The 19793-nt window shown below is 48.3% G+C and overlaps 1 long non-coding RNA gene across 7 annotated transcripts in view; it reads left to right on the top strand.

The window, feature by feature from the left end:
• Positions 1 to 14684: 14684 nt before the first annotated feature.
• The window catches only part of LOC114487993 (uncharacterized), a 53486-nt gene continuing 48377 nt past the window's right edge, over positions 14685 to 19793 (top strand). For 4 of the 7 annotated variants that reach the window (XR_003683621.2, XR_003683622.2, XR_008619592.1 and 1 more), the window contains exons 1-6: positions 14820 to 15740; positions 16753 to 16800; positions 17684 to 18090; positions 18454 to 18772; positions 18916 to 19041; positions 19420 to 19531. This is a non-coding gene — a long non-coding RNA (uncharacterized lncRNA). Of the gene's footprint in view, positions 14762 to 14819; positions 15741 to 16752; positions 16801 to 17683; positions 18091 to 18453; positions 18773 to 18915; positions 19042 to 19419; positions 19532 to 19793 lie in introns of those variants that run through there. The other 3 variants (XR_008619594.1, XR_008619593.1, XR_003683619.2) reach the window with 3 other exon arrangements.

Genomic DNA, 19793 nt, shown 5'->3' with positions numbered 1-19793 from the left:
CTATTAGTACCATGGTGGCAAGCAGGATCCATGTCTTAGTTATCTCTGAATCTACAGAGACTAGTATATGGCCTGCTGTATACTAGTGGAGTGGACCCTCCATGATGTTGATGAGGCCATGGGGACTGGGTAAGTTACTACTTTCTTCTGGTCTCTATTAGAGAATGAGGTCATTGAAAATCAAGACCTGGATGAGGAGTAGATAGTCATACTTGCCCCCAAGGAATCACTGAGGGACTCTCACAATGTCCAAGGAGAACTTGGAACATCTGCCCCAGTGGAGGGGAGGAGACTTGAGTCTTGTCCCCTCGGATCCAGTGAGTCAGATGCAGATGATCTTCTTACACCCATACTCTTGAGGTCCAGGCTTGTGCTAAGTATTGACTGGCCCCCTTTCTCCTTACCTGGGTGCCTCCAATTTTAGGACTGTGAGCTGCTGGGGGAAAAGGGTTATGGGCTCTGAGCTGAAGGGAAAGGTCCAGGGAAGCTTCCCAGGCCTGTCCCTTTCTTGGCAGGGTCAATGAGAATAGTTCCCTTGACTTTCAGTAGGGTAAGGAGAGGGGAGGTAGATTTTACCTAGCAGCTCCCAAGAGGAGTACCTGAGTATGTGAAAAGGTCTAAGAACAACTCTGCTAGCTTCAGAAAAGGAAGAATCTACCCAGGAAAGAAAGGCATATGGTGGAAATGCCATCCCACAACATGCCATGAGAAGATGCTTTTCTGTTGCTTCCTTGGGCCCATCAGTGGCCAGAGGTATAATAATTAAGACAACAATAAAAAATGTTAGTAATACATCAGATACTTGGTGTATGCCAGGCACTGTGCCAAGCCCTCTGCAAATAACTCAATAAATCATTATAAGAACTCTTTGAGGTGGGTACTATTATTACTCTCATTTTAAGTGTCAAGAAACCAAGACTTAGAGAGTTTAAATAACTGGTGAAAAGTTACATAACCAACCAAATACAGGAGTCAAGATTTGAGCCCAGCTATGTTTGGCTGCAAAGCCTGAACTATTCGTTGCTATACTCAGGACGCTGTGAGAGTCTAGCTTATCAGAGACCTATGTCTACCTCTATGGCTGAGTGAGGTGAGACAGACAGGAAGGCAGGGTTTTAAAAAATTTAACATCTTCCTCTGTGCACACACATATGTGCAGACACATGTATCACGTATATAGAAGAGTGCTTTTGGATAAGCCACCTCACTTCCCATTTCATCCTCAATAGGCATTATAATGTGAATACTCCCACTTTTTTTTTTTTTTTTTTTGCAGTACGCGGGCCTCTCATCGTTGTGGCCTCTCCCGTTGCGGAGCACAGGCTCCGGACACGCAGGCTCAGCGGCCATGGCTCACGGGCCCAGCCGCTCCGCGGCATGTGGGATCTTCCCAGACCGGGGCACGAACCCGTGTCCCCTGCATCGGCAGGCGGACTCTCAACCACTGCACCACCAGGGAAGCCCAATACTCCCACTTTTTAGGTGAGGTTAGCAAGTCACAAAGAAGCTACATAATTTGCCTGAGATCATACATCCACTTGGTTTCTTGAATCTGTGTGGTTTGATACCAAATCCCTGGCTCTTTCACTATAACATATTGCCACAATAATGAGACATACTCAGAGTCAGCTAGCATTTATTAAGCACCCACCATGGGTTAAGCACTGTGCTAGGCTCATTCATAAACAGTAAGTAATCATTCATTGATTGGTCTTTCAATCCACTAACTCGGGCTGTCACTGCAGCTGCCTCCAAGTCTAGTCAAGGTTATATAAAAGAATAAATAAGAGTAACTCCTTTTCCTCTTTTCTCTAGGTATTCTCAGTAGCTAAGTCCAAGCTAAATATTTCACAAAAGGGTGTTGCTGTCACCTGAAGGACCAGGAAGAAAGAAAAACTAGATTAAGGTTGAAAAACTCAAGTCTTAAAGTCCCCGATTCAGTGATGGAGGGTCCATAGTGTCTTTATTCTCCATGTTGGATGCATTTTTAATGCCATCCTATTTCCATTCTAGTCCACCTCACATTTTTGAGGCGCCCTCTAGCTTTGCTCCTTCGAGGGTAAGAAGTAGGGAGGCGGTTGATGATGGAAGAAAACATTCCCTTTCTTCTGGGGTCCATCAGGAATATAGGACTGTCTTCCTCTTGACCCTTTGAGCCTCAAACCCTAATTCTTCCATGTCAACATCAATTGAATGTAGTGCCAAAGTCATTGTTGAGAACCTATCATCCTAGACCAAGAGATCCCTGGGCAGACTTTGGAGCAGTGGTGAGATAAATAACAATTAATAAGTACTAAGTAATTAGCAAAATTATTCACAAAGCAAGGTAAGTATTTTTTGTATTTGTTTGTAGATGGTGAAACCTAAGTACGTATCAGGCAGAAGATCTGCTTGATGGAGCCAAGCTCGAAAGTGGTGGGTGGGGATTGGATAGATGCTTCATTTCCAAGGCCCAGACTCTAATCCAAGGCTTCAGCAGACCAGGGAGAGATCTGCAGACGAATTCTCTCTTCAAAGCTGTGACACCCTCACCCGCAAACGGTGGACTTTTCACAGAGTGAGACTTGGTTAGAGGAGAAGAAAACCCCAATGGATGAAAAATGGAGCCTGCTGAAGTTTTTTGCTGCAGATAGGTTATTTGCTTGATGAAGGAAAATGAGCAACCGTGTTCTCAGTCTGGGATCTGGGTTACATTTCACCTCTTCCTGCCTAGGCTGGCTTCACGGGTGTGCGACATGTGTACTCACATATGGCCCTGTGCTCAGAAGGGCTGAGTGCTTGGTTTAATCCTCTGCTGTCATTGTCTTGAAATTCTTAATAATTTTATCTTTGCACTTGTGTTTTGTAAGTAGAGTCTCTGGGACAATGGAGAATGCACGAGTAGAGAAGACACAAGCCATATATGTGTTTACCGTTTCTTGCTGCCCCATTGGGTTGACAGTACCCCAAGAGCACAGAATTCCAGTGGGAGCCCAGTAAGATGCAAAGCAAGTCAAAGGTGAGTCTATGAGAAAGTGGGGCCATAGACAGCACCAAGAGGTCATGCTGTTGAAATCAGAACTTGCTTAAATGTAGAAAGAAGGCAGTGGGGTTCTATGAAACACTAATGACCAAGGAACCCTACCCTATCACTTCTTACTCACGTTCCTTCCCTCTACTTGCCAACCACCTATGCTGAAAAGGATGACGTGGAAGGAAAGGGAAGGATAGAGCAGCCCATAGTTCCTTCTCCTTCCAGTCCTTCCTTACTCATCAGCAAGCTGAAGTCAGAGATGCTGGTAGAACGTTCACATATTAGAAGTCAGATAAAAGCAGTTGAGTTGATTTTGTTCAACGTGTCCATTGTTCTGGTAAGGACTGAATACATATGCATGTATAACCTATGAAATACAAATTGTGTGATTTTGGTGACTCTGCAAATGAATTAAATGCTCTTACATTTGCATTTAAAACTAGCATGGCACAATATAAAAATGGATGGTAAAACTCATGCTAATAATTGAAAATTTTTATTTTTATTTAGCATGACATTAAACAGCAAATAAAAAACATCATGACAAGATGAGAGAGAGAGACTCAAGGAAAAAAGCTTTATATTTTAGTACCTTTAACATCACTTTTTTCCTGCATTTTGAACAAGGGGCCCTACATTTTTATTTTATACTGGGCCCCATGAATTATATAGCTGGCCCTGCTCCTACCCTTATTTTTTTTTTTTGAGAAACAGAGGCGAAGCACTAGAGCTCATCCAAGGCAATGAAGGGAAAACTTGGACTTGATTCTTCTCCTAAGCGGGTGAGCATCTGCTTGCAGTAATGGCCTCCAACGTTGAGCGAAGGGGGAACTGACACTCCTGAATGAATATGAGGAAACCCCAGGCAAATTCAGGTTCACCACATACACTCAGGGACGTCAGATCCACCCCTAAACTGGAAGTGGCATTTCTCCGTTGGCATCTTCACACTTGACAGAGATGAAGAGAGTCCAGTCTTTCGTGTGCTCTTCGTGAGCTCATGTGTGGAGAGAACTCTGCACACACTCACGCGCGCACACACACACACACACACACACACACACGCACATGTGGGTGCTGTTGTGGTCTTGGCACACACATGTGCATGTACACTGCACATAAGTGTTTGCATGTGATGTGTGCTTGGGCGCTTGGTAGAACCTGAGAGAGGCGGTCTTTATATGGATCTCGGGGACAGGGTGGGGATGAGGAGGGCTGGCTGACCGACACGAAACACCTTTAAGGCTCGGGTGACGATGGTGTCCTTCTGGAACCTGGTCCTCAAGGGACCACAGCTAAGAGTGGAGAGCTATCCTGATGGGTTTGGGGGACCGTGGAGGACACATGGCTCTATTTCCAGGACCAGTTTTTCTTGTAACCACTTTCCTCTCCCTTTATATCAGAAGAAGACAAACACTTGTTGACTTAGGTAAAGAACAGAAACAATTTTGACTTCCTTCTGAAAGGAGTGACACAAGTGACCCCACTGCCTCCTAAGCTGTGAAAGACTATTCCCTTCCACCACTGGACAAAAAATGAGGGGAGAGTCTCATGAACGAGGCACTTAAGTGATGTGGACAGTGGATGTCAGGCCTGCTGGCCTGCTTTTACTCCACACCAGCAGGTCCATAAGGATGGAGTCGCCATCCACTCTGCTTTCTTTAGCTGGTCAGTGCTTCATACCAACAGCAGGCTCAGTGCCAGTCTGTGCCCCCATCTCACCTCCAACCCCATTTCTTTGCCTTTGGGTTATTCTAGCTCTGGAGCCATGCGGTGACAAGGGCATTGCTGATTCTAACTTCCAAGTACCCTCCCCAAATCTCCCATCACCTCTGCTGAACAAGATTCACTTCTCATGTTAATTTGGTAACCCAGCCAGCTCCCAACGAGGAAAAAGCCACTAACTCACAGCTTCAGAATCACAGCCCCATCTGGGTGGTCTTCGCCACCACCAGCCCACCAAAGTTTCTTTGCCTTTTATCTTTCCCATATTTCCAAGTGCATTTTAATCAGACATTCAAATGGCACCCCAATGTCTATATTTAAAGGCCATGGAGGGGGGGTGAATTCTCCCCTCTAAAGAGACTTGTGTTCCACCTCCCGGAAGTGGCTGCTCATCAGAGTGGAGGTGATTCCGCTTTCCTAGAAGATCATTTGCAGGGAAAACACAGTACTACTGCTGAGCGTGCTGCCTGCTTCCCTAGATTAAAAAAAAAAAAAAAAAAAAAAAAAAAAAAAAAAAAACACCAAAAAAACCCCCTGCTCTCAGACACATGGAATTCCCTTTGAGGACGTTTGACCAACACCAGGCGCAGAATTTTTCCCATTAAATCTAAAGCTCAGGATGAAAGATATGGGAGTGGGAGAAGGGGTACCATTTCAGCATTTTCAACCCTCTGGAGGATTTGAACTCTGGCCCCCAAGGTCAAATGGCTGAAGTTCAAAAGTCCCCTCTCTCTGTCCCTCCACCTCTCTTCCCCAAGCTCCCTCCTAAAAAAGAATGACTCTCTTTGCTACACACAATAAAGCCCTGGTGGATTTACCCAGATTAGAGAACCCCTTGAAGTCTCTGTCAAAACTAATCTTCTCAGGAGAAACACTTGTTGGTAACCACCCTGCTTTGTGCAGCAGTAGGGAAACCAGGGCTCTGCTGGAGAAACCGGCCTCTGACCCCGCCATCGCCACATGGCACCAGGCACCACCCAATCCCTGACCTCGCAGAACGTCCCCTCCCGCCCCCAGCACTACTACACACGCCCTGCAAGCCCGCGCCCCCATTTATTGACCTTCTCCACTTCAAGCTGGGCCCATCCCAGCACCAGCCCCCCAAAGCAAGGAGGCCAACTCCGTGGCTTCCCAGACTCTGAGAGGCCCTGGCTGCGCGCCAGCCTCTCCCTCCGCTGCCGCCACGATTTAACCCTCCACCCTGCGGAGTTCAGCCTCTCTTGTCTTCAAGCTGCAAAGTTTGCAAGGCGCCTTTTCCGGCGGTTTTTCTCCACACAACCGGCCCTAAGAAATCATGCACAGAGATTTCCCTCTACAGGTGGTTGTGAGCTGTAGCAGTTTTTGCTCTTGCAATAGAAACGTGGTGTGTTTTTTTTTTTTTTTTTCTTTAATTTCATTTTACCCGCTATTAAGGGTTTAAAAAAATTATTTTGCTTGCACCCACTAAAGACTTAGCATTTCTCCAAATAATGGGAAGAGAGATTAAATTCTCTATGCAAGAAATGTTACCACTACCATCACCACCACCAAGCCCTCTCTTCATCTCCCCTCGCTCCCCCACTTTGCTCTGACTTCACGAAGCCTTTACGGAACTAAAATTTCATATGCAAAATAATTACAAGAATGAAAACACTTAGTGAATGAGAATCCATCCAAAATATGACAAAGTGGACAAATTGCCCACGACAGAATCCCCCTCCATCCCTCCACCACAAAACATCAGGGTGGGGGGAGAGAGACAGCATCCCCTCCCTAGTTTGACACCACAGGATTGTCTTCCAGCTGGCATGACTCTTGCAAAAACCACACACACACACCCAACCCCAGCAAAGCCTGCTCAAGAAGTCAAGGCGATTTGTACAAATATAATTGTTCAATGAAATAGACAGTAATCATGGCCAGTCATACAGCTCTAGTCCTCCAAACATCCATCAACTGACATCATAAACTTTGCAAAAGCCAAACACAAGACAGTGCACGGTATAACCTACCTTGGCGAGCTCCTTCACTTTTTGTGCAAATGTTTTCCCCTCCGCACGCTTCACAGAGATTTCTAGGGAAATTTGGAAGGACTGGTGAGGGGGTGGGAGAGGTGAGGGAACGAGGGTAATATAAATAAGGAAGCGTTTTAAATGCACCACGCAAAAAAGCTCGGGATTTCACGTTCTGTGTCTGCACTCTTCCCGGAGCAAAGCAAAACAGTTCGCGTTCAGTGCCAGACTTGGAGGGAGAGGGAGAAGAGAGAGGGAGGGGGAGAAAAGGAGAGGAGGGAGGGAGGGGGAGAGTAAGAAAGAGGGTGGGGGAGACTGGAGGAGAGAGGGAGAAGAAGAGAAAGAAAGGAAGTGAGGGAGAGATAGAGGGAGAAGAGAGGGGAGGTAAGCGGGGAGGGAGGGGGAGAGAGAGAAAGAGAAGAAAGGAGGGGGAGAGCCGGAGGAAAGGAGGAGAGAGAGGAGGCAGCCCCCTTCCCACGCTCCCACCCCCATACATTCACGCACCTCCTGAGTAACTGATCAGAGCAAGAACTCATCACCCACGTTCGAAAACCCCGTTTGGGGACCAACTCCCGATGCACACACCCTCGGGGGCTATATATAGACAGACCCTAATGATATGCATCGCATTCTGAGCGTAAATGTGTGTGTGTGCGGATTACATACGGTTCCTTTGACAGGTATGATTTTGTAAAAAAATTTTTATTTATTTATTTATTTTGCACTGCAGTGCGTCTGATTATATCTGTTTGGATTTTTTTTCCTCTTTTCTTTTTTTTCCATCAGGAAAACATGCATCAATTTTGAGGGCGTTCGGTAAAAATGGTGGGGGTCTCAAAGCCTACCAAACCCTGGCTTTTTTTCCCCCTGCAAAGCTGGGATATTTGCAGAGTTGGGGCTGTTTGAAAAGGCTCCAGCTCTGGCTCGGTGTAGCACGCCCAGTTCCAGCAGTGTGTGCTATTGACCTGCACTGACGTCAGTGCGTCATTAGGTCTCCCTTAGAAACACTGACTTTCAAAAATAGTATCAAATTAATTCAGTTGGAGCCTGGTGAAGAAAGGCTACTAGCTGGAATCAGCCATAAAACTCCAGAATTTTCAGCCCTAGATCTCTTCTTCTTTTTCTAGGAGCCAAATAGAAATCAAATTGTATGGAAAATGCCATTGATGGGATTTTTTTTTTTTTCCTTAAGAAAAGAGACTAAATTAGATTGCAAAAACCCAGAACTGCTTCTCTTTTTTTTTTTCTTTCCTCTCTTTTTTCTGATCTAAAAATAACCCCTTGCTTGAGCTGACTGCGGTATCTTTTGTGTTGCAGCTCTCTGCTTTTAGCAGTGTGGTCCTGGTGAAGGGTGGAACACAGTGCAGATATCGATCTATTGATATCTGCAAAGCCAGGAATTAATTTCAATAAAACAGGTGCGCCTCAGTGGTGGTGGGTAATAAAGAAGAGGGGGTGCCCAGGGGGAGATTCATGCCATTCGCACTGTACCGTTTCATTTTTTTCCAGTTCACCTTTTAAAGATATAATTCCCATCCCACGTGTCTCACGTGGCCTCTGACCAGCACATGTAACCCCCATTCATACAAACACAGAGCACCAGGGCATTCACACTTAGCAGAGACAGCACATTCATAAGCAAAGGCTCTGGGATCTTCCTTCCTCTCAGGGTTGCTTGGCAGAAAAGGCATAGCAGCCACCCACCGAAACAGGTTGAAGTTTAATTGGGGGGATTTAAATATTCAATCTGATAATTAGATTATATTATTAAAATCTGCATGTATTAAAAATCTGCTTTTTATGGGGGAGCAATCGACCCCCCTCACATAGCTCACGATACAGTTCTAATTGGTCTATTTTACAACTATACAGTTTTAGACATACCTATGAATTATATACAGGAGTATAGAGAGGGCCTCCCCCATAGAAGCAAGGGGGGTGATAGATACCACTCTCAAAACTCTGGGGAGGGGCATATTGGATTTCTCTATTTTCAGAGGAGGTAATTTACAGTAGTTTCGTGGAGTCTTCATTGCCCACATGTCTTGCTTCCCAACCCTCTCATCCTGACCCACTCTCCTCCAATGTGCTGCACTTGTGCCTCTGAGTGAAAAAAGAATTCGGTTTCTCTGACCCATTCAGTCTTTGGCCTCTGCTGAGACTGTTAATGAGGGGACTAATTAGGGCCATTGTGTACAGGGGCCCTCTTGGGAAGCATCTGGATGACAAGGGATGTGGGGGGCCTTGGGTGGAGAAGAAGCTTCCATGATGTACTTAAATAACGTGACAAAATTAAGAGGGCCCTCAATTTTTTTTGATACACCCACAAGGTCAGGTTTCCCATTCATCATCACCCGATCATTGGTGCTTATCACTATGGCCTAAAAGAATGAGGCCGTTCCTTTCATTCCCTGATATCTAGTTGAGAGAGAGACAGGGGTAAGATCTTGTCATCCTCAACATTTTCAAACAGGGACAGAAAATGCATAATTCTATTACGCCAGGCTAGTAGGTCAGGGGAGTGCAGGGCAGAAAACACCAAACCCCATCTGCCCCTTGTCAGCCCCAGGGAGAAGCATTGAGGGCTAGTAGGGCTAGAGTTTACCTAAGGACAGTTTCTGGTTTTTGGAGGAAACTTCAACTGAGGACAGACTGACCATGTGATTTTCCTTGTCTCTTCCCCTCTTTCCTCTCTGAGGGGTCGGGGAGGACAAGACAATTGCCATTGGTTTGTGCTGCCACAGCAGCAGCAGCAGCAGCAAAAGGGAGATGCTGTGAGAAAACCCAGTGTTCCTCTCTCCCCCTAACCCAGCACTTACAGACTTTGGTAAAGACACTGATCATGTGGATGCTTCCAGCCAACCAGGCACCTGCAAACCACTACCCCAGCTTGCAAAGGCTCCCAGACGCCCTTCATCACAAATGCACTCATTCACAGAAACTTACAGTCATTCGTGCACCTGCACACAACGACATTCATTCATATTTTAGCCGCAACTGCAGTCACACATTTGCCTGCAAAGGCTGACAAGTGTGCACAGCAGGAACGTGCCTTTAGAAGGCTGCATTCTACCCCTCCCTTCTGGCGCGCGCGCACGCGCACACACGCGCGCTCACATGCACACACACACACACACACACACATATACACACCGTCACTGCTGGCCCCACTTCCTTCCCTGAAACAAACACATTGCTGCTATTCAGACAGTTGAATCCCCAGCCTCTATAAAGACCTATTGACCTCGGAGAAGATCCCCAAGTGCTGGCAAAGCTGCAATTGCCTAGGTGGATGAGGGGGCCGGTTCTTTTCCTGGCCTGGTTTCCCTCCCTTGGCAGCCTGGTGAACAAAGAGAGGGCCAAGGGAGGGGCTTGCAGTGTGGCCCAAGACTGCACAGTGCCCCACTTGGCCCGTTCAAATCTTGTCCTCTGGGGAGAGGTGAGAGTTGTGGAGGGCTGTCAAGTCCTGCAGGAGCCGAGATTTGGCATTCCCAGGCCCTGGGACTCCGTGTTGGTCTGGACACAGGTTGGGGAGCTGGGGATTCTCCATGTGGCCCTCCAGAGGCACTTGGCAATTTCTCCCTTCTGTTCTGTGCCCCTGGAGGTTGACCTGCAGGGCCCCCATGGACTCTGGATCTCTGGTTCAACCAATGGGGGGCCCTGCCAGGGAAATTTGAAGACAGAAGGACAGCACCATCTTCCTCCCTGCCAAGCTATGGGTTGTCTGTGGCTGTGTTCCTCCTTGGCAGGGCAAAAGTTCCCAAATCCACATTCCTCATTGGTTCCTACTGGCTACTGAAAAAATCTCCAGTCGGAATGCTGGGTAAGTAGTGCTTGTTTTATGGACAAAAAAAAGGTGAGCTTTTTCAGTTAAGTTCATTCAATTAAATGACATATGAAGCTGGAGATATTGTAGCATAGCAGTTAAGGAGAGCGCTGAAAGTGGACCATCAGCTCAACTGTTTACTGCCTTTGTGATCATGGGCAAGTTGTTTAATTTCTTGAAGCCTCAGTTTCCTCCCCTGTAAAATGGGAATAATAATGATAACAGCATCCTGCCCTTAGAATTGTTATAAGAACTGTATAAGGTAACGTACGTGAAAGTGTGTAACACACTGCCTGGCACAGAGCTAATGCACGATAAATGTTAGCTATTTAACTATTAAGACTATAAGCCTGCATTCTACAGATGACCATCTATGGGGCATCTAGAACTTTCAAAGTTTTGGCCCATGGGCAACAGTAAGATTTTCATTTTATATCATGACCTGAAGATAACACACACAAAGCTGAAACATTATAATACTTAGCCTTGGGCTTCCCTGGTGGTGCAGTGGTTGGGAGTCCGCCTGTCGACGCAGGGGACGCGGGTTCGTGCCCCGGTCCGGGAAGATCCCACATGCCGCGGAGCGGCTGGGCTCAAGTAAATAAAATAAAACCCAACTATGATACTTAGCCTTACAACTTGCGATGCACTCTGATATTCCTTCATTTGCTCTATTTCATCACACACACACACACAAAATGTGGGTCCCAACTCATCAATGGAGAAACAGTGATCTGGTGGATCTTCTGGGGGTCAATGTTCTGTCCTTAAAGGTGACAGAATAGGTAAAGACCATATCCTCATGTCTTCTAAACAGGTGTAGTCACATTAATGGGGGAAAAAAATCAGTTGGCGATACTCTCTACAGAATCTGAAATTCACTCAATGAGCATTTGAGTGGACTTACATGTACAGAAGCCAGGAGTTGGGGAAGGGGACCCAAGTATAAAACATGGTGCTTGCCCTCAAGGAGCTTATAGTTGAGTACCAGTTAAGATCCATTCACTCATTCATTTAACAAACTGAGCACCTACTATGTGTGAGGAAGCACTGTTCTGCATCTGTGAACAAGACAAGTTCCTGCCTCACCAAGCTTATCTTCTCATGATAGTGCCAGACAATAAATAAATAAATAACCAAAGAAGCATAATATGGTGCAGACAGTGGTAATGGCTCTTAAGAAAAGGTAAGAAAAAAAAAAAGCAAAGGTAAGGAAATGTAGAGTGACTGACAGGAAGGCCTATTCTAGATAAGGTAGTCAGGGAACACCTCTAAGGAAAAGGTATTTGATCAGAAACACGAAGTGAGGGAGTGAACCCTGTAAATTCTAAAAGAAAGGCACTCCATTAAGAGGGGCCAACAAGAACAACAAGAACATTTCTGCTCTGAGGCAGAAATGGAATACTCCAGAAACAGGAAGAACAAGGTGGCTAGAAATCAGGGAGCCTATGAAAGGTAGATGGGGCCAGATGACATAGGGTCATGAAGGTCATGTTAATCTTAAGTTACATCTGAATGTGATGGGGGACCATTGTAGACTTGGGGGCAGGAGAGTAACATGATCTGGTTTATGTTTTAAAAGGATCACACTTGCTGCTGTGTGGAAAACCGACTGAAGAGGGCAAGAGGAAAGCAACTGAACAGGTCAGGAGGCTATCATGGCAGTCAAACAAGAGATGATGGTAGCTTGGATAAGACTGACATTGATGGAGGTGGCAAGAAGTGATTGGATCAGCAGCACCTAATCTGAAAGTTGCTGCCTCTTCATATCCATACTACAACATAGAACGTGAGGTGCCAAGATAGAGTACACTGTGTTGTGGGAACTTAGATGAAAATTACATCTGGCTGTGGGATGAGCTGGCACTTGAGCATGTCTTCAAGGATGAGTGGGTAGAAATGGCAAGGGAGGAGAAGACATTCCAAAGAAAGGGAAAAGCATATGAGTAAAGGCACAAAAGAGGGAAAGCAGAAGGCATGTTTGAGGCCCGGGGTAGTTCTGTGGATTATGGTGGGCCTGAAAGGGCAGAATGGGAGGTAAGATTGAACAGGTATGTTTGGGATAAATCACAAAGGGCCCGGAGTGCCATGATAGAGTTTGGGCAATGGAGAGCCATAGCATATTCCTAATGAGGGTTTTATGTGATCAGAGCTGAGCTTTAGAGTGTATTGGGTTAACTAGAGGCTGCAGGGGAACCTGATAGTTTCTGCTTTGGGCCTCTGTAGATTCATTCATTAAGGCAATCTTTGACTTTAACCCTAAATCTTTTGTTCCAGCCAGACCAGCCTTCTCCCTGACCAATGGGCTGCCCACAACCATCCCTTCCTCCTTGCCTTTACTCATGTAGTTCTCAGCACCTAGGAAACCTTCCCCAGCTCCTGTCCATTTATTCAAAACCTCCCCATTCTCCTCTGGCTTCTTGGCCTCTATTGCTCGCCCCCTTCTATCAAAGCACTTGTCTACACCACTCATGTTGGCTCTTAACCTCATATAGTCACTCATAATTCCTTAAGTATGTATTTCAAGAACGTAGGTAGGACTTTCCCCATGAGATGTAAACTCCTTTCAGTCAAGGACATTACCTGGCATTCCCTTTGGCTTCTCCACAGTGCCTGGCACTCAGTAGCTATTCAATTATATTGACCACCCTCATACCTAATAAAGTGAGTGTTGAGAGCCAAGTGGCCTCCTCAAGAGCCAAGAGTAGAAAGGCAATTGTCCAGATACACTGACATTTAGACACACAGCCCAAGGGGACCTATCTCCTTGTCTCCAAATGTCTTCCATTCCCTGGTCATCCCAGAAACAAACACATGAAGAACTGGACACACTTAGGTTTTGCCTTCCATAAAACAACCATCCTGGGGAATTACCTCTGCTCTAGAGAATATACTCCACATTCAAGAGAACACACCAAGCCCATGATTTCCCACAGGGAAACAGGGAAGTGGGCCTGGGTCAGATGCAGGTCCTCTCCTCTCCCCCTCACACCTCTGCCCCTCCTCCAGCGCTTGGTGGTTTCCCTGCATCCTGCTCCAACCCTCTGTGCCACATCATCTATCACTTTTCCCTGAGATGGTTTACTTTAGGGATTTCCACTCCAGAGCCACCCTCCCACCCCGTTTCACCGGCCACGGGAACTAGCAAGCAGTGAGACACAAGTTTCAAGATAGCAACAAGCCTGCATGGACTCTCTCAACACCTGACACCCTGCAGGAACATGGGTCACTTAAGGACACCATGCAAAGGCACAGATGACGGGTTTCCTTCTCTGTTGCTGTGGACACTCAATTTGGCGCTTGGCCTGTCCTTGGCGTCCAGTGCTCACTGGTTCTTTCCAGGTGCTTCGTCTGCCATTTCCGGGAGGGGTTTGGGGGCCGGGGGATCAGCGAGGTCACCGACCCGGGAAGGATGCAGATATTAGATTCTCGCCCGTGGGCTGAGCTCGGTGCTCTGCACAGGATCCAGTAAGCCAGGGCACCTGACCCAACCCAGCTCAGAGTCTGGCGGTCGAGATCAACCGAGGCGTCTACGCCACAGCGTCGGCACAGTAACGGAGGCCAAAGAGGGCTGCGGGCTCCCCCTCATTTCACAACCTCTTCTCCCCACCTCCCTCCCAAGCCAAGCTTAGGTTTAAATCTGGAACCGTCTCTTCCCTTACGGAAGAGTCCCCCTACTCTGCCTCCTTCTTGCATCCCTGAAACTCAGGGGGTTGGGGGTTAAGGAAGGGAGACCTCCTTTCACCGAGTTCCATCCCGTTCCCCCACATCCGGGCTAGCATGGAGCTCAGCAACCCTGGCCGGCAACCCTGGCCTCCAAGTCAGGGACAGAGAAGGGCGGCGGTGCCAGGGCCTCGGGCGGGGACGCGGCTGCACGAGGCAGACTTTCCCTCCTCCAGCTCAGGCCGGCTCGCCCCCACCTCCGCGGCCTCCCTCCCACGCGTGGGAGCCGAGCTTTGGCTGCGGCTGGGCGGAGCTTGCCGGTCACGCGGGCTGCACGCGGCCCTGCGTCCCGGGCACGTGAGGGGGCGGGGCCTGCGCCCAGGATCCCCTCTCGCGGCTGCTTGCGTAGGAGCGCGGCGCCCGCCCCCGCCCGCTCCCGCTCCGCCCCGCCCGGCGCCACCGCCCTCGCGCCGCTGAGCGCGGCGCCTCCGTCCCAAGAGCTCCCGCGCGTGGGCGAGCCCCGGAGCCGCGGGAGCTGGATCTGTGAGACAAGGAGCTCGGGGAAGGAGGGGGGCGGGGGTGGAGGAGAGGGAGGCACGGGGGGAGGGGCTGGCGCTTGGCGCTGCATGAGGCCCTCCGACGGGGCAAGCCCCCTCCCCCGGTCCCTCCCAAGGCTCTCCCTTACCCTCCGGGGTTTTCCTACATTTGGGGCGAGGAAAAGTAGGGATGCGGAATACAGCTGCCAGCTGGTGTAGGCGAAGGTTTTGGTCATATGCGAGGATACCCCCCTTAACACCCCGCCCCCCCATCCACCTACGCGCGCGTGCTCTCCCGGCGCTGATGATGTCCTGCCCGCTCCGCTGCTTTGGCTCGGCTCGTGACTCTGCTTCGTGCTGGCAAAATTCCGCAGCGTGCACTTGGGGGCGGGGGTGGGAAGTTGGCTCTCAGCCTTGCCCCTTGAGCTTGCCACCCTCGGGCCTGCCCAACTGCCAGGCACCCCACTTACCTCCCCTCACCCCCCCTCCAATAACTGTGGCTTCCCACGCCAGGTCATTGCCAGGCCCAGCCCCCGTGTCACCGTCCACCCTATGGGACACTCTTGTGTCTCCATCCTGCACCTGGTTGCCCTCGATGGCATTGAAATCTCCCATCTTTTCCTGTGGGCCCCACAGCCCCACCTCCGGAGTCCATATGGGTGCGGGCAGCAGAGGGGGAGTAGGGTGGCACACAGACTGTTCACACGGCCCCTTTGGTGTACACCCTCTTGGAACAGGGCAGTGGAAAAACAAACAGGAACTCCGCAGGAGGAGATGATCCTAAACACCAGCTGATTTCCACTCTTTGTTGATCACCCAAGCACGTGTCCCCCCCCCCGCCCCCCTCCAGCCCCGGAAGTAAATATTGTGGTTTGGTTCCATTCAGCACCCCAGAAGACGCATTCGCTGCCCCTGCTAACTGGGCAGCAAGGCCTAGCCCGGATTTCTCTCCTCTGGGTTGCAGTGCCTCTGACGCAGGGTCTGAGGTAAGGTGGTGTGTGTTGGACACAGAGGTAGGGTGAGAAATAAATATTATGAAAAGCGAGAGATACTCAGAAGTCAGGTCTGGCGCTCTCCAGGTTGTGAACACCCTGCCCTGGAAGGTGTGGGCTCACTCCTCTGAGGCCCTTCCCCTAGCTGGAGGATGATTCTGGATGTTGCCCTAAGAGACAGACCTGGGGCCCTTGCTTCCAGGTGGCAGTTCCCTGGGCTGAAGTTTCAGAGAGAGAGGCAGCAGGGCTGGGGGTGGCAATTCCAGGTTCCATCGTTACCTGCTAAGAGCTTGCCCTGGAGAGGCTCTTGAAAACTGCCTTGTAAACAAGCTCTATCAGCCCCAAAAGAGAAGTCTGAGTGGACGGTTCAGTGTCCCCTGGGCCCTCTTCTGCTCCGGTCTACTGGGGTTGTTGAATCCGGTTGCCTTGGACATTAGAAACTTGAGGACATCCTTCAGAAAGCCCTCTACGCTCCAGGTCAAGCTCCTCAGAATTCCTGTTATTCAGGATAGCAGTTTCATACAGTTTAGCAGCAGCTTGTTCTTTGAGTTAATTTTGTCACCTGGTATCACCTTGAAAACAGAGATTTATGTGCAAACATGCAAAAGGCCTCAGGAGAGGGCTGCACTCCTGGAGGAGGAAAGGGCACTGCAGAGCTTTAGGATTTTTTTGGCCATTTATTTACTCATTCATGTTTCTTGAGGGCTTACTGTGTTCTGTGCCTTATGCAAGGCACTGGGGAAACCTAGTTAAAATGACATGGCCTCTGTTGATGAGGAGTATTGGTTCCACTGAGAAGACAGTAAATGATTTTATCACAGTGAAATGATATAACTGGATTGCTCATGAGATACAATGGTAACATAAGGGGGAAGCTCCTGAAATCTGCACTGGGAAGTGTATCTGTCAGCTTGGCCTACATTATGTTTCAGTAACAAACGACTCCAATGGCTCAAGTAGCTAAAAACAATCAAGGATTTTATTTTCTCACATGCATGTCCACCAGAGGTCTCCTGCGGTTTTGCTGCATGCTCTCTTCATTCTGGAACCAAAGGTAAAGGTGCTGTCCCTACGTGGGTCTGGCTGGTCTTAATGGCAAAGAGAAAATAGAGATGGCAGAGCCATGTAATGGTGTCTGCTTCAGAGTAGTATATGTCACTCTCACTCATGCCACATTGGCCAAAGCAAGTCATGTGATTAAGTTGGCCATAAATAGAGCAGAAAGTATAATCTTCCTACAGGGTCAGGTGGGGTGATGAATATCTGGACCAATAATACAATCTACCACAGCTTTCCAGAGGTGGTGATGCTTGGACCGATTGCAAAAGTAAATTAGAACTTGGGCAGGCAAGCAGACAAGGCAGGGGAAGATATTCCTATAGGGAGAACCTCATTGGCCACAGTCATAGAGGCATGAAACTGCCTGGTACAACAACCTTTCCCCCTAAGTCTGCATAGTGTGGGGCAGCATTCTTCATCCACTGTCCCTTTCCATGTATGAATCTCTTTTTAGGGCCTTGCCTCCAGCCCTGTTTCAAAGGGTTGTCAGTGGGGGAAAGATGCTGATTGGTTGTTGTATGTCTTCCCAGAGGAAATGGACCCAAGTTACCCCAAAAGCCTCTTGTCCTCCATAAATACTGGAAAACACAACAGCGACAACAAATGAGCAAATTGCCATGAGATTCTTGTCGTCTTGGAGGCTTAATAGTGATGGGTCTGGACGACAATGCCAGTGGGCTGGGGGCTACCAGAGCGCCCCTGCAGGTGTCAAGCCTTCTAAGATTTCAGCCTTTGTTCATGGAGGAGTTTCAGGGGATGTCTCTAGATGGTTCTTATAGTCACCTGGGTCGCTGCAACCCTGCCTCTGTCTCCTGGTGAGCCTGATCAATAAAAGCCTCATTCCCACCCGCTTCTTTCATTTTCTATCCTGATTTAAGTATTAAAAGAGGGACCTGTTGGACTTCCGCAGTGGCGCAGTGGATAAGAATTCGCCTGCCAATGCAGGGGACACAGGTTCAATCCCTGATCCTGGAAGATCCCACATGCCGGGGAGCAACTAAGCCCATGAGCCACAACTACTGAAGCCTGTGTGCCTAGAGCCCGTGCTCCACAGCAAGAGAAGCCACCACAATGAGAAGCCGGCGCACCACACGAAGAGTAGCCCCCGCTAGCCACAACCAGAGAAAGTCCACGCACAGCAACGAAGGCCCAAGGCAGCCAAAAATAAATAAAATTTTGTTTAAAAAAGAGGGACCTGTTGACCAAGATGCCTAGGTGGCAAACACACCGTCAGATGCTGCTAAAGCAAGAATAAATGCGTGTTATTGATTTCCAGAATGATTAGGTAAACCTTTTGTAGTGGTTTGGCTTTTCCTTTATGGTACTCTAAATGCCTGGAGGGCAGTGCTCATGGCCTGATTCTTTTCCCCTCTGTAACCCCTAGAGCAGTATTTCCCTGAGTACCAGAGCCACCCAAGGGAGATTTGTTTCTGGGTTGATTCGTTGGAAGGTAGCCCTTCTAAAGAGAGTCAGGAATATTTCAGTTGCAAGTAACTGAAAATTCAGCCTAACCGGCTTAATTTAAAGCGGATTTTTAATTTTTTTAGTTCACATAACTGGAAAGTACATAGGGCAGTGTCACCCTCAGGTGTGGCTTCACATAGGGGCTTAAAGCAGACATCTGGTTTCATTCTCTTTCCCTGTCTAGGCTCTGCTTTCTCCTTGGCGGGCTCCTTTCTCAGGCTCCTTCAGTCTGGTTGTAAGATGGCTCCAGAACTTCCAATCTTGCACCTACCTGGATTCAAGTCCATTGGGAAAGAATGTCTGTGCTTCTCCCAGCATTCCTGGCACAGGTCTCTCCTGAACCAATCGTGGTTTGGGGATTGTGATGCTCCATTGATAAAGGCCAAAGGCGCATATATTTTGGGTGAGTTTCACCCCCACTCAAAGCACAGGACTGAGAGATGGAGAGGAATGGTTCTCAGGAGGCATCCAAAGGTGGTGATGAGAGGAAAGGTGAATGGCAGGTGGGTGACAAAAACAACATATGTTCAATTCATTACCAGTAGTCTGTATCCGCCAGCTATTGCTACAGTAATGCTGTATAACAAACCACCGCAAAACTCAGTGGTTTACAATATTTAGCATTAACTTTTTTTCTCATTCACAGCTTTGCGGGATGGTTGGCTCATTTCTGCTTCGGGCTGCAGATTGACTAAGCTTGGCCCCAGGATGTGGACTGGGTTCAGGTTTAGTCTATTTCCTCTCATCTTCCTGGGAACAGGAGCCACCTCGGGTATGTTCTTCTTGTGGTGAATGGCAGGAGCACACGGGAGGGAGCAGAAACACACCGTGCCTTTTAAGACCTTGGCTCAGAACTGGCACGCCTATTGGCTCTGCCCAAATTCCTTTGGCCAAAACAAGTCAGAAGGCCAAGTCCAACATCAGTGGGGCAGAGAAATATACTGAAAAATAATCCAGTTCATCACAGTGTTGGAAAAAGTGAGCTCAGCAATAGGATTAGAATGGGCTGCTCCAAATTTCCCAAACTCCATCCCTGTGGCTTTATTCACAGTTGTCCCATGTTCACATGGACATGTGTGAAAAGTTTCTGCTGAGAAAATCATGTATCAAGTTCTTTTGTCTCCCTAACTTCCCTTTCCCCTGGCCTCAGCCTTCAGTCTGCCTCTAGATTTTCCTGCACCAACTATCTGTGATTCACTTCACCTCTTTTTGAGGCTGTGAGGGCTGATCCAAGAGCTATGGTGGCTGAGTGTCAACAACAGGTGAGTGTCCAACTGTCTGGAACATTGTGGAAAGAATTCTTGCCGTGAGTGGGAGATTGGATAAGAAGAGATTACTTCTTGAGCCCTTTCCACACTAAGATACTCTGATTCTGGGTATCCTATGTGTGGGTTTTACCCCACAGGCCTGTAAGTCTTGTAGTTGCCCAGCCTAAAGACTGAAGAAAGAGCCCAGAGACAGTGACAGGGACATCAGTGATTTATTGGACAGAGGCTCTTACACAAAGGGTCCTGGAGTGACACC

Source organism: Physeter macrocephalus, chromosome 16 (assembly GCF_002837175.3).
Source record: "Physeter macrocephalus isolate SW-GA chromosome 16, ASM283717v5, whole genome shotgun sequence".
Classification (NCBI taxonomy): Eukaryota; Metazoa; Chordata; class Mammalia; order Artiodactyla; family Physeteridae; genus Physeter; species Physeter macrocephalus.
This window is presented reverse-complemented; position numbering and strand designations above follow the sequence as displayed.